The sequence below is a fragment of the Acyrthosiphon pisum genome, chromosome A1 (genome assembly GCF_005508785.2).
Source record: "Acyrthosiphon pisum isolate AL4f chromosome A1, pea_aphid_22Mar2018_4r6ur, whole genome shotgun sequence".
Classification (NCBI taxonomy): Eukaryota; Metazoa; Arthropoda; class Insecta; order Hemiptera; family Aphididae; genus Acyrthosiphon; species Acyrthosiphon pisum.
In genome coordinates this window covers 29,187,640-29,210,185 of record NC_042494.1, presented here as the reverse complement: position 1 = coordinate 29,210,185, position 22,546 = coordinate 29,187,640, and the positions used below count along the sequence as shown (strand labels likewise).

General features: G+C 33.4%; 1 protein-coding gene and 1 long non-coding RNA gene across 4 annotated transcripts in view; one reads left to right on the top strand and one right to left on the bottom strand.

Moving 5' to 3' along the window:
- LOC115033694 overlaps positions 1-15,772 on the top strand; it is a 28,783-nt gene extending 13,011 nt beyond the window's left edge. The window contains exon 2 of the long non-coding RNA XR_003838998.1: positions 15,082-15,772. This is a non-coding gene — a long non-coding RNA (uncharacterized LOC115033694). The remainder of the gene's footprint in view (positions 1-15,081) is intronic.
- LOC100165826 (cytoplasmic polyadenylation element-binding protein 2) overlaps positions 1-22,546 on the bottom strand; it is a 212,931-nt gene that overhangs the window by 37,980 nt on the left and 152,405 nt on the right. The window lies entirely within an intron of this gene.

Genomic DNA, 22,546 nt, shown 5'->3' with positions numbered 1-22,546 from the left:
CCTGTATACGCAAACTGGAAGGGCGATAAAAAAAAATAAAACCCAAATCGGATCGCTTTGCACAGCTATAATAACAACGACGCCGACGACACGTCGCGGTCATAGAAAAATGATGTGATGTTTGAAAAATAATCATGTTGAATCTAATATTATTATTAAATGTATGTGTAAATAAAAATAAAATATATTATACACCGGGTGATCCATTTAAAGAAAGGCATTATCCTAATTTCGAAAAAAAAATTAACGTTTTTGGAAAATGTATTTTTTTTACTGTTATACTTTTATGAAAACATCCATTTTTATTTTTTATTCCAAAGCAGAATATTATTAAAGGAATTCGATGATACATAATAATCAAATTTTGGACTAGTAATTTACGAGTTATAAGTATTTCAATTTTAGATGAATGAAGTGGAGCGGTACAGGAATGTTCCGCAAAATGCTGGTCCGCTACTCCACTCATCTAAACTTAAAACACTTAAGTATAATATTAACAAGCTACTATTGTCTGAATTTTGATTTGTAGAGATCAAAATACTACGAATAATATTTTGCTTCGGATATGAAATCAAAAAAGTTCGTTGTCATTCAAAAATCTTAAAAATAATAAAATAATAAAAATCCAATTATGAAAAAAAAAATTATTTTCAAAAAGATTAGCGTTTTGTTGAAATAACGAGTGTCTCGCGTTAAATGGATCACCTCGTATATATAAAAACATCGGGCAAAGTATACACAGTCCGGGCAATGTAAACATTGCCCGATAGTCTACTTTGCCCGTAACATTATATATTATATACATGTAGAAAGGTTGTGAAGGGAGACACATCGAGAGAGAGAGAGAGAGAGAGAGAGAGAAAGACGATCGCGTAAAGCTCCCGATTTTATTTTTTTCCTACAGAAAGCTAATTCACGTGTAGGCGGCTGCGGAAGCTGCTGCAGTGAGCAGAGCGGGCAGACACGCGCGAGCGAGAGGAATGAAGGGTAGGAGTGCAGCCGATCGGGTCGTCTCCGATTCCCGTTTCTCGCTGCTGCCTCCCGTCCTCCCACCGGCCACAACCGCGGCCGCCGACCAACCCACTCGCGCAAAAGCAGTCTACCGCCGCCGCCGACGTGCGCGCGGCCGTCAAAGACGACGGTATTGCGTGTGACCCACTCACGCGCGCGCACACCCCTCCGACGGCCAGACGTAGCAGCAGAGGTCAATGACACACGCACGTGCGTATGTATACTCTCCGCCACCGACGCCGCCAGCAACGGCCCACGTCACAACCCCTGCACCGGGGTGGTGATGGAGCACGTGCCGCGGACGATCGTTTCCCTCTCTCTCTCTCACACGCCAAGTCGTGTATACTGTGTATTATAATGTGTGTATATGTCAACGACGCATATTCTTACCTGCTGCCGAGCACAGAAACACCACTTTCTGGAAGAATAATACCTCGTCCCTCATATTTCATTATAATATTATATAATATAGCCAGTATCAGTGGCGTATATAGGGGGTGGGCCTAGTGAGATGCAGCCCTCCCCCCCCCCCGAAATTATAGTCTTTTTAAATAGAACAATAATATATTTTATTGGGTACAATTATAAGTTATAATATTTCATAGCCTGTTGAAAAATAAGAAATACGAATATATTTATAGAAACTGTTAAATATATAGTTGATAGTACAGCGTCCAAGTAATAGATTACTTGCTAGTTTCTATCTACTATAGTCCACCACAATAAAATATTTCTATATACGACACTGACCAGTATAGGTAAGTACATCGTACACTACAATAATTATAGTATAAACTTATGGCTCATCCTTTCCTTCACGTCAAAAACTATTTACAGCCACTTGGGGCGGTGACGGTGGTTTTTTGGATTTTAAATCGGTTTCAATTGCTCGCCTTATAAGCCGTAACCATATTATAGTACCATATAATTTCATATTCTGCAACAGAATATTTTTTTACAGGAAACTACGTCACCGATGAAATAAAATATATCGATCATACGAGATTATAGTATGTATTAACAGATAGATTTTTTTATAAGGGATTAAAGTCGAGAGACGGTGGCAGATGATAATAAACCTTATAATTACACATTTTTGCAGCACGGTGGATCAACTCAGCTTTGAGCGATTATGATACAAGAATTATATACTGCTGGTTCCATATTCCGTACAAACATCAAAATGTTGAGGAAATTATTTTGTCTTGAAAAACGAAATTAAAAGTATCGGTGGTTATTATAATAATAGTACAAACTATATAGTAAACTTTTAATAACTTAAAAGTAAAATGCACTAACTACATGGAACCATATATATATAATTTCTCTGGTAAGATGTATACATTACGAAATATGGAGATTATCAATAACACAAACATAAACATGTATAAGTACCAACAAAACAAGTGCCTTATGTGAATATAAAATATTAACGTGTTTATACGTGGCTAAATCGACCGTGTACCAAAAAGTTACCTAATACCGATTTTAAGTCATAGCTGGTACTACTCTAATGTAGCGGCATGTGACCAACTTGTCAGAAACGTACATACCCTCCAACAGTGGAGAGCGAAAAGGTCTCTCGTGACATGAAAACTTAATTTCAACGAACCAATTTATGTAATCAAGCTATAGTTACTTATAAGAGTTCTAAAAGCGGATTTAAATTTACTTTTATGTCTAGTTGATCAACTTTCCCAAATTTTTGATTTTGTTCCCTTAAATTTTGTAATATAAAACTTTATAACCTTTCAAAGAAATAAAGATGTAAACAAAATATGGGAGTGTTGATCTTAATCCGACTGTATAGGTCATAAGTTTGTCACATAAAAGTAACGAATTGAAATTCGATTTTAGAAATATTATCGATGAATTGCATAAGTATGTTGAAAATGTGTTATCATATTCGAAACGCGAGAAAGCTTCAACTGTAGTTTCGAACTAACTTCAAAATCTTAGTGCAGATATGATTGTAATATTATAAAAGCATATTAAACAATATGTAACACTATTTTTTTTTTTAATTTAACACTACGGAGCATCAGAATGCAGTTAAAATTATGTTTCATATCAAATAATATAAGAATTTTGCAACTGATTGTGTAGTGATGGTAATTTTTACTTAAACGTGTTCAGTTAAAATCAAGAATGTCATATTTGAGAAAATACAAAAAAATACAACCAATAAACTGGGTATACCTACGAATATCGTATGAGAAACCGTCCTTTACTCCACTCTGTGCAACCCAGCAGGGTAAAGTTTAAAATTATTTTTTTGCTACTACAAGACTCTGGCACAAAGACAGCTTGAACGTCACTCGAGAATTATTTCATAGAGATCGGTCGAGTTATTTTCAAGATATGCGCACGGCGTGGCGTGCGTTTCCGAGGAGTTTGGCGTAGTATTAATTTAAATAGTTTTGGTTTATACTATATATATACTGTCGTTTAATCGTTCAACAACAAAAGGAGAGGAAATATATTTTACCGTGGGTTGTTTTTCGGCAATAACAATCAACGGTTTCTTTGATATACTTGCTGCACATAAAAGTTTTCAGCAAAATCCCCCGGATAATCCCTTTGCGGTAAAACGTTTGAAGACACCACGGAGGATTTCAGTAAAATTATTCTCGTTTTTAATAATAACCATAAAAATATTGCCACACAGTTCGGTAAACAAGTCGCAATGAAAAGTTTTTCACGAGAACCGTTATCAACCGCAGACACGGTGTCACAATCGTAAATTATCGTTTTATTATGGTTATATACGCATTCATTCAATAATTTATTCGCAATAGAAATCATAATAAATTAATGTCAGACTCGGTTAACTGAAACGAAAAAAAAAAACAGCAAATTAATTAACATGAGTTATTGTGCTCAACGATATGGTAAGTTTCATAAAATATGCGAATGAAACAACAACGCATATATAATTATATACATAAATAGTGGGTCATTTTTGTTAGCTCACATTTTTCGGTCAATTTGTGAAAGAATAATGTGTTTGAAAAATTTTTTCCAGGAAATTTCAACTCATAAATGTCGAACATTGAACCAATAGGTATAGTTTATTGTGATTGATAAAGGTATACGGTTTTAAATATTTAGTTGACGTGCCAATTGCAAGACAAGTATAGAGAAGGTACGCCTACTAAAAATGACTAAACTTTCTGACATTCGATATACTAATATTAATTAAATACAAATTATGTTTCACGTAGTATACAGTAAACAGACATGATAAAAATAAAATGTTATAAACAATATGTAGTGAAATAATTTGTAATAAACCACAACCATTCAATATTATATATATGGATATGAAAATATTTCCTTTTTGTCAAAAACATGAAAAATGATCGTAAAAATGTGTTTGGCGTGAAAAAAATCGCTCTGCAATAATAGTCTCGCGCGGACGACTATGCGCAGTGGTGTGTTCTTGCATCATAAATATTGTTATATAATATTATCATTATTTGTTTATTGTACGAGAAAAACGTCAAACTATAATAATATATGTCTTTTCGGAATAGCGTGCGGGCCAACAACAAATGCCGAACTGCGCGCATATTATGCACTATCAGGAGAAGAAGATCGAGGCACCAAAATCCTTAACTCCGTGCCAGATAAAGGTGTCTTCTGCATGACGTGTCGTGGATGTGGGACGATATTATCTACATACTATTATATTGCTCTGAAACTTAGCCGAGCCGTTTTCGAACCGATCATAATATATAAAAATAAAAGGTATTCCTTTTCCTACCTACCTATATATATATCCTCTATATTATGAGACACGATTCCTGAAACCGTTGACTCACTCTACGTCCTGTGTATAACTCATAAACCTACGTAATATTATAATGTATATTGTAAAACCGTGTCCTATGTATAGGCGGCGTTGACAGTATTGTTAATACGGCCAAATAAAGCGCTTTTCGTTGGAAAAAAAAACTTTTCCGGTACTTAAATCATACCCGCGGCGAGAAAGTTGCTGTTTTTATGGTTACTATTATTTTATTTTTTATGATTAGTGATCAGGTTCAGGTGTTTATATTCGGAACGACCCATCATAAATCCAATTCGCCGCTGTTTATGAAATTCGGTTACATTAATTTTATCGAACAATGTATATATAGGTATATATAGGTACAAGCGGCGCTATACTCTGCTATTACAAAGACGCCTAGCGAGAAATAATTAAAAGAAAAAACATTAATCTTCCGGCAGAGAAGAGAAGAGAAGATTATATTATATTAAACGGGAGAAAATTAAACGATCACGCCATTTTCAGACGAATAAACTTTAAGAAAAATTCTAAAATTATCAGGGAATTTAAAAGGACTCGCACAAGGTTATATATATTTTATTATATATGTATCGTAAATATTCCGAAAACCATTAAGGATGTAAGTTGGGAAAATGAAAAATGTGATAATTAACCAAACTATTAATTAAAATAAAAAAGTTTTGCCAAAAATGATTTAATTGATTATAGGTACACATTATAGGTTTACCCCTCACAATTTGTCATTAGGTAAATTTAGCGCCACAGAAAGATAACATCTTATAGTTTAATTTTTACACCATTAAATCAATAAATAAATTATTAAAATATACTGCACTCTTGTATATTATAAATATTTTACATATATATTTTGGATTTCTGTGTACAGAAAAACAAATTTAAAGACAAACATCACGTCTAAATACATTTTACTCATTATTAATAAAAATATTTATATTTGCACGTTATTTCTGTGGAAACGGTAATGAATACGTTGCGGCAGTGCTTCCGTGTATGTACTTTTACGCTGCAGCATACTTAAAAATAATATTAATAAAAATATTATCACTATATATGAGGATGATGGTATTTCCTTTTCCTGTCATCCGAGATAATACATCAACCTAAACTTCGCTAAGTACCAGCATTCCCATTTGCATAATTGCTGGTACGTCGTTTGTGAAAGTTCAGACACTAACGACGCCATTACAGGGTTGGTAAGCATTAAAATGGCCGCTGCACACACAAAAATTCTCGGACTCGCAGATAGAGTGGCGGCTGTTGGAGGGGATAATGGGGGATGATATGTATATGGGGATCGTTTTGTTTTCTTTTGATAACGTGCTAAATGTTCATCAAAGTATACGGGTTTTTTGTACACATATCAAAACGATTGGGAAAAAAAATTTACCTACCTTTGAGTAACGTCATGTTATTCATATTATAATATAGTACACATTTGTCAAATTAGATTGTCATGACGCGTACCTACCTACTTATAGTAAAATACGTTTTACGATATTTAAGTCGTCATGAAACGAGTGGCAATTCATATTATACCAATGTAGAATTGTCATAGAGAGAGTTGTGGTTCTCATAAAATATACTTATAATAATTGAAAATGTATGATGTTTGAAAGTTTCATTTGAATTTTTTTAATACATCGTATACGCATAAGAAATGAGACAATATTTATACTCAACAACAATTAAACGAGAAAAATGAACTTTTTACAGAAAGTATACTAGTATAATATTATACCATTATTGTGATCACTGCACGCTTTAACAATACCATTCGAATTCCGTCTAAAAATACATATACATATATATATATATATATATAATATATTATTAAGAAACATTAATAAGTGGATAGTTTCGAAATGGGGGGCATTGCAAGAAGAGTTAAAATGTAGGTCAAACAGTTCTTATTACAGGACCCTCTTAATGACAGTGGCCTGCAAACAGTAGAAATTAGACCCAAAAGTTAAAAGTAACAACCCATTATCGAGTGTTTTGGGTTTCACAATATAATATATATATCCACGATATTATATAATATACGGCAAAACAGCATATATACATGTGTTCACCACACCACTACTGCGATCAACAACACACAAACACAATATATATAATAGGTATATAATGTTATAGATTTTTGATTAATTTCTTGTTTTTCTCCGCGCTAGTGCAGTGTGCTAATAGTATAATATATACGTACGCTATAAACATATAGTAATAGAAATAAGCCAATAGTCTATAATCAATAGGTACATAAAATATTGAAATAAGAAACATATATAAAACGTAGAACGCGATTTTGGCAGTGCGCATCCCCGGCATCGGTCACTAGGGGGGCACGGTTATACAATTCATATTATTATATAAATCCAAATAAAAAAAAAAAAAAAACAACCACAACAATCTTCGGAAAACGTTTCGAACCGGTACTCGGCAGTCAATCACGTGCCCACCTATGCATAACACACTCGAAAGATAGTTCAATTATTATGAAACGCATTTTAAGCACTTGGCGGTGCGCATACTACATAATATACGATATAGTAGGTATATTAAACACGTACAAGCGCATACGTCATACTTGTAATAATATTATACAGTTGATTTATGTAGTAATTATAAAGTATATTCCTCGAGTTTTTCGCACGCTGTATATTGCGGTCGTGAAATACGCAAACACTCTTTTGTATTCAGTTTTGTTTTGTTTTTTTTTTAATAAACGACACGATAAATAATGAAAACTTTAAAAGCTCGCGCAAAGACACACAGTATTAAAAAGGACCACCGAATTTCCGGTTTTTAAGCTCCCGTCGTCTTCGTAGAAGGTACACACATACACATATAAAAGTCGAGAGTTAAGTCTTAAAACCCTAAACTTAAAATTGACTCAACTACACGTACATCTATAATAGGTATATATAGCATAAATCGGCGCGGATTTTCTAAATATTGTAGTTTTTGTTTAGTTTATATCGCAGATTACAAGTTATACAGACAGTTTATTTTCTGGTCCGTTCTCCCGGGGAAATAAAAAAACGATGATATACCTATCCTAACTTTTGTCATAAAAGACCAAAACGTTAGAAACAGTTAAAGAAAGATTGTAAATAATGTATAGACTTTCCAAATATATGATGATTTTTGAAAGCAATTGTTTTTTCTCTTAGATAACTGATTTATTTTTATTTTTTTAACGGCATATAAAATACTATAAGGTAAATTTAAAAATAAAAATAAATACATTTTTATGATATCAACTGTACCTGTATTGATTTAGTACAAGTAGATAGACTTTTAGTAGGTCAATCATTTTTTTGATTTCATATACCGACAATGTTGTCATACAATAGAGTACCTACACTAGTTACACTTGATACACATTTAAATTGTTTAGTTACAAAATGTGTGTGATAGATACGTCGCTTGATGTTTTTTAGGTATCACTTTTAAGCTCATTTAAACTATAAATGAGCATACACGATACACCATTGCGGTATATAACATACTATATTCGTTCAAACATTCCAAAAAAATATTCATAAGGACTCGAAAATATAAATCCTCCAATTCCCCCATCCACGAAAACGGAGGTATAGAAAAGGATAAAAAAAAAACAGTATTGCAGATATAATTGCATAGGTAGGTACTATTCCAAATCATAATATAATCATCTAATGTTAAACATATGCTGAAAATAACAAGTGATTTGATTGAAAAACTAAAAACAATAATACTTCACTGTTTACGTTAATGTTAACTAAACGTGTAGGCAGTAAAATAGTCAATAATAGAGTCATCGCGTTTATACTGTTGTAAATAGTTTTGTGTACACTACTATTTAATATAGGGCTTTGCGGGGAGGAAATATTTTCGTGCGACTAATGAGCGCGACGATATAATAAATTAATAACGGTTGGATGCGTACGCCATTACACTATTATTTATTTTGTTTTTTTCCATTCCACCCCACTGTATACAGTAATATAGTTATAATACACGACCGTATATACGTATAATTATATATATATATAATATATATATATACATAGTTGTGCCGTGGCACCGGCTATAGCAAATAATGCACCGACATCGGCAGAAACGAGCGAATAATACCGAGCTACGATACCGATTAATCACGAACGATTTGGCATAATTATTATGATTTTAGTTCGTTTACGACGTGATTATATATATATTTTACTAAAATAATGTATAATATCCGTGTAAACACGAATAACGCGATATTCGGTTACAACACAAAAAACTTTTTTCAGGACAAACGGCGGAGAGTATATAATATAATATATGTATATGCACATGATGTCTACGTTCTATATACATACGAGTTTATGGGTAGGTACCTATGCTATATTTTTTTTATCGGAGCCACTAAAAAGATGGCCTTAGCGCGCCGGCATCGTGAATTCGTTTATCGTTCTGACCCCAGAGAAGAAATTTGTGCTTTTTCCAACGTCGTCGTCGATAATTTATGTTACACTGCGTTTAGAGGATAATATGTACCCATGTGTATACACATACATTATGATATGCGTGTGTATAACCCTTAACCTTTTATTCGTATTGGCGAATTTAACGAACGGAAGACCTTATAGTTACGCCGCGCGCGCTTTGCATGAATCGATCATAAATTATTCAATGTCCATGATACCCCCAGAATTTCTTCGTTGTTGCGTCTGCAGTAAGCGCATTTTCTTTTCTTCCGCGCGCATAAACAACAATATTGTAATGGTGATGAAAAAACACAAAACGAAAAGCGATGCGAATTTGATCGTACCAGTTTATATATATATATATATTATTTATATATGTATGTATACTATAACACTAGAGTGCACGCCACGCGTGTTTGACAAACGAAAAGGTTTTAAAAAGTACCTATTTTAAATATAGGTTCGTACCTATCGCGGTATCGAACGTGCGCAATTGTAATTTTATCGCGCGACATACCTTCTTCGGATATACAATATTATATTATATAGATATATACACAATAAAAAATTATGTATATTGTACCTATACGTATACTATTATTGTGTTTGTTTTCCTTAAATACTATTATAAATCATGAATTATTATACTGGTCCAAAATATTCAATTTTTACAAGATTTTTTATATATCCGAGCATTCCAAAAAAGAAAATCTGCTTATTAGAATAATAGGAATTAAAATTGCATGTTATTGTCATCAAGCGAATTAAAAATGATTACGATAAAAAAATAGTAAAATATATATTTTTTTTAGAAACAATTATTTTTTGTATAAAATATTAATGTAAATAAAATGTTTTCAAAATCGTTACTAGTTTTTGAAATAATACGAGTGATTTACGTTAAATGAATGCGCGGTATATTATGTGTAAAACAACAGTAACATGTTCGGTTATTTAAACGTCAAGATTGATCGAAAACTATGTGTATAGGTATTTAATTTCGCTTCAATTAAACATTGTTGATGTATAAATTCATTACCTGTGTATGTGTGTGTAAAATATATGTGTGTTGTAGTTACGTCATCGTGCAAAGTTATTGAAGATTGTGATACACGTTTCAATACATTAAGAATATTAATTTAAAGTGATTTTGTACGAGTGATAGACTTCACTTGGCCTTATTTCACTGCACAGTATCATATTATTATCATATACTGAAGCCAAATATTTCATAAATATAGTCTACGGATATATATACAAACATGATGGTTATAATATGGCAGGTTGACATGTTATCCGAATATATTATATTATATTGTACATACCGTCATATATCTTTCGGTATACACCTATGAGTTGTCAAACTTTGGCAAGTTTGCGATGTACATGCACGTACCTATATATAGTACGTATTTAGTTGATGGATATTTCGAGGTGAGGATACAATTTTATACATATATATATTTATGAAAGATTCATTAATAACTCCAAAGTTTCAGAAGTAACAGAACGCGAGGGAAGTTTTCATTTTCATAGAGTACCTATACATATACAAGACGATTCACCAACATTGATAGTGATCAGCTCTATTTTCTCTTTAGTAATTATTTTATTAAAATTATGGTTTTTGGAATTTTTTTTTAATTTTTCTATTGTAATTTAAGGAGGCAGTCCTATAAATTGACGAAAAGATTACTTTTTTCTCAATATAGATGCGTACCTAAATCAAAATTCGAGTGATTAGTTTTTGAATTTTGAATTATAACTAACAAGTATGTAGATTAAAAGAAACAAAGAATAATTTGAAAAAAAAAGATTTAGATCACAGGACGCATCTTAAATTGCATAAAAAATCAAAGTATTGGAAAATACAGTCATTATAAGAATAGTTAAAAATGAGGATTAAACATATTCAGTGATTCGTCCTGTATATTATATCACTTTTTGAGGTTTCTGACAATAAGTAATTATAAAAATATTTACATTTCAATATTTAATGGTAAATATTATTATTCGTGTGCTGATAAAAGCAAATGTTTTTCTTACGTAAAATGTTTGGAATTTGTTGTTTTAATTTGTTTTTAATATATATATATATTATGGGTAATATATGTGTACATCGGTGGATCTAAGGCACGAAATAAAAGAAAAGTTTTATAGTTCGTATAAACGTACCTATATATACTTACATTGAGTATATATATATTTACCTACGTAGACTTTAACAAATAGTAGGTATTTTTATTTACTTTTGTTCCCTGCGAAAATGGCCTTACGTTAATTCCAACAGAGTTTAAACTTCTGATGTAAACCGAAATACTAACAACGTTGGACACACACGGTTCATATCAGAACACCCACGTGTAGAGTTGAATTTTCTTAATATTAATCCCGAAATTGAATTCACCGACTACAATGCGCGTTGAACAGTGAAAATAAACGAATTTATTTTCGGTTCTACAGTTATATGTATAAATATGTATAAATTATCAGCAAGGACCAACGCACGAGGTTTTTCCTATTCGAGTACCAGATGACTCTACATATGTATACGACGTCGATATGCATACAATACAAATTCGACAAGTAAATCACAAATCAGCTTTTATACGCTTTTCTGTGAATGATATACCTAGTGATTATGTAAATACAAATAAAATTATGCAAGTCTCAGTATATAGTACCTATTACAAAATAAAAATTATTATTTTCTTATATTTACTTTAAATTTTCTACCAACACACAGACCATGGTGATGAGATTTTTATGGTTTTCACACATATGCACCTATATATATGTATGTATATCTACACAAATTTACAAAAACCAAATTTAAATACAATATCATCATGAGAAATCTTGCACAAAAGGTGTGACGTGTGAATAAAAACGGTCGAGCTGCAGTGCAGTTAATAATGAGCAGAGGCATACAATTATTATTATGAGCGGTGCTGCAGATAATGAGAATATATTACACCTCTAGAGCCTTTTATTTCGTTATATAATCATATTTTATATGTATTTTCTACGGCAGTAAAAAATAGTCCCTCGTATAAAATATGTATCAACCTAAGCCATATTTATATTATATTTTTACAGATTACTATATGATTTTTGAAAATCTTTACCGTCAAACCTGAAAAATATTATTCGAACAGAGATATTAATTGTATTATTATTGTAAGTGACGGGGCAGAGGCCGAGTAAATAATGGCATGACCGTGGTTGGAGAATCGGTTTAAAATAACGACATTTGTTAAAGGAACTTAATAAAATGTGATTAGTGGGAAAACATTCTCGACCGGACGACCACTGCGCTGTCGTACCCTAAGCTTCGCGTAATTCTTACTATATTCGACGGGCATCAATTTTAATCAAATGTCAGCAGCTATATATAGTCTGTTCTGCGTAGCGCCCGTCTTTCTTTTTGATATAATTTATTTAACGATTAAAATTAAGAAGACGTCACATAAGATTTGTTGTCTTAATCTGCCGTTTACGAGTATAACGACGACGACGTTTCCTAATGACATTTTGTAAAATAAATTGATTCATCAAGAAAAGACGCATCAAAAGAATACGGCGATTTAGAGATTATTGTCGCTGTACGCTAGATTTTTTGTTTGTTTTTGTTTTTGCAATCCTCTCTCAACGACATTTCAAAGTTAATGTGCGAATCCACGTAATACCCATACATCGCGTTTATCGTGTAAAAAATGCTGCAGGCGTAAACATAGCGAACAAATAATAATAATATACCCATTGGGTTTCAACTATGAGTCGTTCGCGTTTTAGGCGGTGCTGTGTGCGCAAGCGACGGATATTCACGTCCCGATATAGGTCGGGTTTGTTGACCGAATTGCCGACAAAATCACCTCCTGCACATGATTACTGCTCCAGCCCATTCCTATATAATTAGATCATTCGGTCACAAGAACCACTGGTCGTTTGCGTACGACGTAAAAGTACAAAACGAACGTAGTGGGTATAATATATATTATAATACGATGTAGCTATAGAAACGGTGTACCTACGTGTTAAAAGTGTCATAGACATATTACAGCAATATAATATATATATATACATGATACTAAACATATACACACAACACAATATAATATAACTATGGACAATTTAAATATATACAAAACCACAATAATCCGGTACATAATCCTTATGTGGTATACATTCTACGCATACCTATTATAAAAACGTATATATAGGTATAGGTACCTACTAAAATTATTTAACGATATAATATTAACATCATACTGCAGCTACTCTATGCCTATAACTGATGAATGATTTCATCGTTTATCAGCAGTCCAGTGTAAATCAAATACATGTACCTATATATATACATTGTGTTGATTAGTTGGAAAATCAGTAACACTTATAAACTTAAAAGTTATAAAAATTATTTATTTTTTTGTAAGCCTTAGTAAAATGGAAGCCATTAGTCATAAATTGCTTTAGAATATTCGTACCAAGTAGGTACCTACATCACGAACTAAACATTGTGGTTACTGACTTTCCACTTAATTAACAAACTGTAAATTTGAATACACTATTACAATATTATAGATAAGGTACCTAAGCGAACTTAGTATCAGATATGAACTTAGAACTGCAATAATAAATGTACCAAAATCATCATTAAAAGTATACCTACATATAACACGCGTACAGACAAATACCTACTGTATACCTAATAATATATAATATAATATAAATAGTTGTACAGGTACATTATACCTAAGAAATGTATGTATGATTTTGTACAAGCTGCAGTCTAAAGTATTATGTACCACAATTTGAAAAATATTCAAAATATTCAGACGATGGGTTACGACTTGAAAAAAAAAATAATAATACTTAGAGGTGCACTCGAGCTCGTTGTGTAAACATTCACCCTTTGGTTAACAACACACAAGTATTTTCATATGCGTTCCATCACGCACTGACCATGACTGTAAACCCAAACCCTATAACATAAAGTCTAATAACAATATACCAATAGAATAGACCAACGTTTTACACGTCTCGCATTAAGCACATAATCGCATTAACGCACGGTTAAAATAAATATACACTACCGAAAACGTTTTTCGTTGATGGTGGCCACTTAGGCACTTTGTATATACAATAAGTTTCATTAGTGTTCAAATCATAGCCCCCTCACATGGCATATCTTTATAACCCACCATCATGGATTTATTGTGGTTAGTATAGGTACACAAAGCATTAAATAATTAAAAAACGACTCGTTGTAGAATTTTGGTGTTCTCGATTGTAAAACAGAAATTTTCATATATCCACAGGACATCACTCCTTATAATATTAGTACCGAACAAAAATCTTATGAATTTGAAAATATAGTCTTCAAGCATCAGAAAATTCTAAAAATCAGATTCTGAATAACTGCGAGGTGAAAACAGGGGGTGAGCATATAATATGGCTGGTAAGTGCAGGTCACCCTGTACATATACACGCGTTTAATGGTATCTGCGAACACAATCATATACCTAATAATAATATAATATAATATATTTTATCGCAACGTGTAAAAATGTCCATTCAACGTACACAGCGGCAGGGGGTCACCGTGTTCAGATTTGTTCCGAGAAGAAAACTATATTCGTTTTTCACACGTCCGACGACGAGTCGTTTGTCGCCCGCGGAGGCTCGAGTAAACACAGACCGACCGACCTTCGTGATCCATCCGTTCAGCGGATATTTTTCGGAAGTACACAATATACATAACATAGGTAGGTACACACATTTACGCGCATACACACGTAGGTATAGGCAACAACTACAACTACAAAAACAACATCAACAACAACTATACCCACGATCGACGGGTGTCGCGTCCCTCGAGTGAGTCGGTGGTTATCGGACGAGTGTCGAAAAATAAACGATTGTTCGGGGGTCAAGACTCGAGAGTGTATTTTCGTCGGACGTATTATATAGTGCACATACATTTTTTATTCACGGCACGTCCGCGGAAATTGTTCGGCGATTCACGACTGCCAAAACTCTGAACGGGCTATATATATATATATACGCGTAGAGGTGAGTACTGGGCGTGAGTGTGTAGTAGAGGCGTCGACGTCAATGGAAAATAATAATATTATTATTATTTCTTCGCGAAACCTCGTCGCACGCACAATACACTCGACGAAAGTGTTGATAAAACTTGTACGTATATAAACTATAATATATTATTATATAATAATAACATACGGAATATACACACACACCCACGCCGCACACGCACACCGACTGCGCCGTACAGCTCGTGTATCGACTACGGGTGCAAATTCGAAATGTAGGAAATGTGTTATATTTTCCAGATGAAAAATACGTATACATCACGTCATATCATACAGTATACCTATGCGCGTATTATATACTATCTACGTGCCACCCACGCCCTGTCAGAATAAATAAAAAATTGCAACAATAATAATAACAACAACAACAACAACAACAAAAATAACGCATTTCATAATTCTGCGTAATTAACAAAACGAATACATACCTACACGAATAACATTCTACGCATAATATTGTTACTATAATACTATATGCAGAATTACCATAATAATATTATATATAATATATACATCTATACCCAGATACCTATACCTAAATATATAGAGCTCGGAAGTTATAGAAACTAAAAATGGGAAAATAAGCAGGAAACAATTGTAAAATATGTATGAAAAAATTTCAAATAAGCAAAAAAATGAAATTAATATTCATAGAAATTCCAAATTCCAAAAACGGAAAACTGTTAGCTATTTTAACATGAATAGACATAATTCGAAAAGATGATACATCAGAATATTAGCGCAATAGATATGAAATGCATATCGCAGAGTTGTCGTTAAATTAATAGTCGACTGCGAGGATAACAATATGAATACCTACACTAAATATCTAATAATTTTATGTTCAATATCATTATTAAAATACACGGCTTAAGAAAGAAAAGGATCAATTATTTTTAGAAAATATTAAGTATGCATAATATTGTGCGTATTAAAATCAAGAAATATCCAGTATTTCTTTAGAATTGACGAAATATATGCAAAATATGCATTTTACATTTTCGATTTGTAAACTAACCATTGTAAAGTTCAGTTATCTAGCTTGGTCTGCTATACATTTAGAGCATATAGAATAATATGCAACTCCTACACAACTTCCCAGCTTTACGGCTATAGTAGGTATATCGTTTAGGAACGAAAAATAAATGTACATAAAATCTACGTTACACCCGTTTCCGGCATCACCACGATGTAGTTCGTCCGCACCGCGGTACAAATATAATATTATTATTATAAATATAGACGAACCTTATAGCGACGATAAATTAGAGCGCACGCACGCACGGAAATTTTATCCGATGGACGACGTGGTGGCCTTATGGAGGTGGCACGGAGGCGGCGATGGCAAGAATCCGAGGAAAAAGAGATATAGTATGGGTTTTTGATACGAATTGCCGTCACTGCCACCACTGCGCATTCGTCGTATACATATACATACTATATACTTTATCTATATATATATATATATTCGGAAAACAGGCGCGCGTAAATCGAGAGCCATTAATCTTGCCCCGAAAAGGAGACGCCCTTTAATTTGTTTTAGTAGATGGAGTCGTAGATGGGTCGGGGGACGGGGAGAGAGACACGTCTCTAAAATAGACCCGAGATAAATCGTTCGTCGTATAATATGCGGCGGGCCACGAAAAACCGGATAAGACGTCGACGACACGTCACTTCGGAAGAGGTATATAATTTTTTTAAATATCGGAAAATACATCGTCGAAATACGCTGTACCTGCGCAAGACCGAAAGTAATTCCCTCATCGGTTCTGTTATATACAGTCCCTACCCCTACTATTTCATGTATAGGTATAATATTATACTATATACCAGCCGAAAACGCTATTGTAGGTAAATGCATTATTCGTTTTACACGCCACTCTTATCGTCTGCAAATGGCGGCGACATAATCTATGCACAAACTAATATAGTGTTGCAGAGATTTTTAAGTTTGCGTCGATTTCTCATACAATTTTATTTTTTATGTATACGCACGTGAAAACAAACGACCCTATAATCTATGTAGGCACTTACGTATAAAATATATTATGTTCGTCGATGGCGCCGACGGGTTAACGGAGATTTAATATAATAATAATAATAGTACGATTTTCTTCAGGAAAATAGTTTCTATCCTAGGGGCGTAACATCCGATACTTTTATATCTGTATATAATCTACTTAACGACTGGAGATTTAGTTAAAAACTTTAACTTCCACGTTGTATACGTGTATAACATTTGTTTCTAAGGCGTGGGATACTTGCAGGCCAATGATTAATAATAATGTATATTGTATATTTGTATTTCTCGACAAATTACAATAAATTGCTGGTAAAACTTTGAAAGTCTCCCCCCATCGTTTCAAACTACCACGACTTTTGAATTTATCTAGTTAATTTTTGTTTTTTTTTTTTTTTTGGTTTTAACGCGAGCTTATAACGACTGAAAATAATTAGTAAATTATATTATGTATTAGTTGTTAATTACGTGAGAAAGCAACCGTCGAAACATTTACTAGGAAGCGAGCTATTAAGGTGCCAAGTATATAATATACTAAAAGGATATTATAGACAAAGCTAATATGCATACCTACATGTAATAATTTAATTTATCAAAAGTCTTTGAAATTATATACGAATAATGTTAATCCAATTAGTTATTTGAGTTTGATTGATTAGATTATACATATAGTACTGTAGTTTTAATGAAATGCCTATTAATTTTACCAAGCCTTCAGCGAATAAATTAATATTTTTTTATAAAAACCACAGAACTCGGTCTGCTATAGAGTATAACTGATTATTAAATAAGTCGCCATGAATGTCGCAAACTTGTATTTATGATAAACCATTGTCTACGAAAAACGATTCTGGGCGAAAAACGCAGGTGAATTAACATCTAAGGACAATTTTTGAAACAGTCACGTGTATGGTACCTACGCATATATATACTGCAGTGGGATAGGTACCCACTAATAATTATGAAGAATTTACTTCCGAAAATACCATCTAGATAACATTTTCAACCAGAATTTTCTATTCAGAATCTAAAACGTTTATTTCGCAGTCATGGCGGTTTTGAATTTTGTTTGTAATAAATATTTACGAATCTAATTTACATATTATAAATATATATAGAGATCGTAAGATATCGTACATATGTAAATGTAATTCTAATTAAACAGTAGTAATAATAATAAAAATAGTAATAGGGACATTATAGTTCCAACTTCCGCAGTGAAGGTTTTGTGTTGCGGTGGAATATTAAAAAAAAAATACCCTTCTCAGATTTACATCCGTATTGTTATTACTGAGTTGGTTTTGTCAGACAAGGTAATAAAATTAATAGTACAAAAAAATAATAAAAATATACAAGACTCGGGGGGTTGTTAGGTGCGCGTCTCGTGCCGCAGCCATCCACAGCCATCCACGGTGAAAAATTTACAATTTTAATGGCCAAGTGCCACTTGAGACGTATTCAACGAAAAAGAGCGGAAAATTCGCAGAAATCATGATACGTACCTATCTCTGCTGACGAGACGACGATATAAAGGAGAGATGAGTTGCAGACGCTGTTTTAAAACAAACCTATATCAAAATATATATATACGAATTTTTCAATACCTAGTCGGGGTCGGCAGCGGCAAAAGCTGCAGCGGCAGTATCCTTTATATATAATAATATAATATATAAACGTATATTATAGCATTTGTGCTACACACCCACACACGCGCGAGTTATAGATACGAAACCGGCAAAACTTGGAACACCGTTTGTATAATCGCCATGCAGATCATTTATCAAATCCCCAACATTTCCATGGTTTCACTTTAAACCTTTTGTCTTACTCAGCTCTCTCACTAGACACGAACGACGGGCGGATGACGGCGTGGCGGCGGGTGGGCTCTAAAAGCCATTAGTTAACGCTGCAGGGTTGTTTTTTTCACTTTTCCTTTTTTTTCTCCCCGCGCCGTTGATATTGTTGTTATTCCATCTCTTACGCCGCAGACAGACGACACTTAGGCGCAGCAGCATCAATTGTACATTTGTACTCTTCGCATATACTCACACACGCCACGAACGAGAGCGCACACAATAAAATACGCGATGTATAGGTACCATATATACCTCTCGAATCCGAAAACGAACCTTTTGTTTTACGAATCGATTTTTTAAAATTACTCGACAGAAACGTCCGCCATTATAGTCGCGTATAACATTCGCGCACACTACTCGGTCGTTCATACGAAGTGCAGCTACATACTACACACAGACATATATATATATATATATATATATATGCGCTGGAGGTGCAGACACTAACTATAATACGCGTTTATATATTATATATAGGACGCGTATACAATGGGCACGCATACGTTTCGTCCAGCTCGGGAGGGTGGGCACGCGTTGGTGTACATATGTATGGAGATATATATTATATATATAAAATATATGTATGCTATATCTGTACTACCACCACAGCAAAGTCAGTGCGAATAATAACGGAGATTTATTATCAGGAAAAGAAATAAAGTACGAAACAACCGAATGGCGTTATTCGAAACGTTTTTTCTCTCTCTCCCTCTCCGTCGTATACTAAAAATAGAGGACGACTGCGACAACGAGTGCTGCGGAACGTGGATGTTCTATATACATACATGTGTGTGTGTGAGTCTATAGTGTGAGGTGTACAGAGAGAGACAGTAAGCGCGTACCTTCAGCACGCGTATATTAGATATACGTGTAAGCGCACTCGTGAAAACAAAACATGAAAAAGCTGAAGGAAAACTAGAGAGAGAAAAAAAGTCCACCCGCAATCGAGTTACGACCTATTTTGTACGCCAACACACACACACACACGTCGGTTTTTCCAGCGGTTATAATTAAATTCCTGCGGGGACGACGTGGTCCCCGGGGGCTACGCCGCTAGACGTTTACGACGGGGCGGCGATAGTCGCGAACGCTCAAAAAGCTCCGCCGAGTAATTTTTAACGCGCGCGTACAACGAGACGGAGAAATACTATTGGACAAGGAGTGATAGAGAGGGAGTGAGAGAGAGGGTGATACAGAGTAGACGGAGCTTCGCGGGCTTCTGACCCCGCGCGAAAACTGTGCCACAAACGACGCCACGGTTTTACGCCGCACGCGCACTATTGACTTTTCCGATACGATTTTCCAGCTTTTTTGTCCGTCGTGTTTTTAACCACCGCGTCACCCGTCGGGAATATTATAATTATTGTTCTGATAAATTACTATAATAATATACACATAAATAACGATACAAGCCGTAGCGCGTGGTGGCGGCGTGATGTCTGCCCGACGAGAATACGCGACTATAAAAATATATAATACAAGACTAATGCCGGGTTGCAATCACTGAACGTTTATTGAATTAATAGTGAGATAATGGTCCCTTAAACATGATTTAGTGACCCATAACGATGATTGTGAACCGTCAAATTAATCAATTTTTTATGCAAAAGATCGCAGCAAAATCATAGAAACGAATAATGAGCTGTTATTGGTATAATACTGCCTCTCCGACACAGTTTTTTAAGTGGCATATTATTATTTTGTTCATACGCAAGACGCACGATTTGCCGTGCTATATCGTAACATCGTAATATTCACTCGACTATATACGTGCGATTATGATGATAAAATTAATAAAAAATTCCAATTTTGTTTTTCCACAGACGTGTTTTACTGTCGACTTGCAACAGTGTTTTGATATACATGTGGCAGCGTGATATTATTACATTCTTTCGACGGGTTTACTTTACAGAAATTCCACATACTCATATTTGTCATTGTTGAGCTTGCGTGACGCTATGCACTTATAGAGGTAACTACAAGTACGAGCTAAGAGTTCCAGGCTAGAGTACAATTATTATGTAATTGTTAGACAATGGAAAATTGAAATCCTAAGAACTCTAGTATTTTGATTATTGTATAACATATACGGGTTTTTTAATTTTGCAAATATGTGTATTTTATTCATATTAAAAAATTGTAAATATTCCAAATGATAACAAGTAGCTATAATTTATAGACTTATAGCGTAAAGCAATAAATGAGTTACCAATATACAACGGTAAATATAGGCATACAGATAAGATAAACCATAAAATCAACACGAACAAAATAATATGAACCGACATTTGAATTGTATTACAAACTGAGAATATTGGATTTATTTTAAAACCTATCATAATATTATTGTAGGTATTATATAAAAGAAATAATTTATAAATGTATACCTACATAAAATTAATAAAGGTATTAATTTTTATTAATAATAATATATAATGAACAGGGTACATCTATATATACCTATACATTTTTATTTATTGCAGATATCATAGATAAATTAAATAACAAAAACACGAAGAGTAGTAATTATTAATTAACTGAAGCTTGTTATGAAATATTCGATCCTTAGATTATAGTTTGTGGCAACAATTCGTTCAACAATCGATGAAAAGACGCGGAATGTAGTTAATTTTAGAGTTATTTTTAAATACTTCTATTGTCTAATTCAAATAAAAATATTTGAATAAGCCACGCTTATCAACGCTTAAAAATAATGTTAAGTAACATAAGTGAAGGTGCCCAGGACAAAATGACAAAATACATCTGAAATTGGTGCTTTTTCATATTATATTATTATTACACTCCTGGCCTTCCTTGGTGGCCTGCATGATAATTACTGTGGTGGTACCCAAAATCACCATCATGAAAATATAAATTAGTACCACTTAGTAGATAACCCCGTGATAAGTACATTTCCCACATTTTATCTTTTCCTAGTGATTATATTATATTCTGTAATAAAAACAGTAATCACGCAGTGGCTGACTCGATAAATCATAATATATATTTCCGATATACATATTATGCATCTCATGTTGATAACTTAAATATAACTTCCTCGTATAATATCTTGTATTGATGACGACTACAACATGGTTATAGTATTATTATGTATTTTTTCACAAATTTCCCACCTGTTATAAGCTGCTATTAATTATCAAGTTGGTTGTTGCAAGTGGTGTATAGGCCATTACAACCCGTACAATCATAAGTTAATTTATCCGAGTATACCTATATAATATTATAGTTTCTGTCCACCATAATTTTAAATTCGT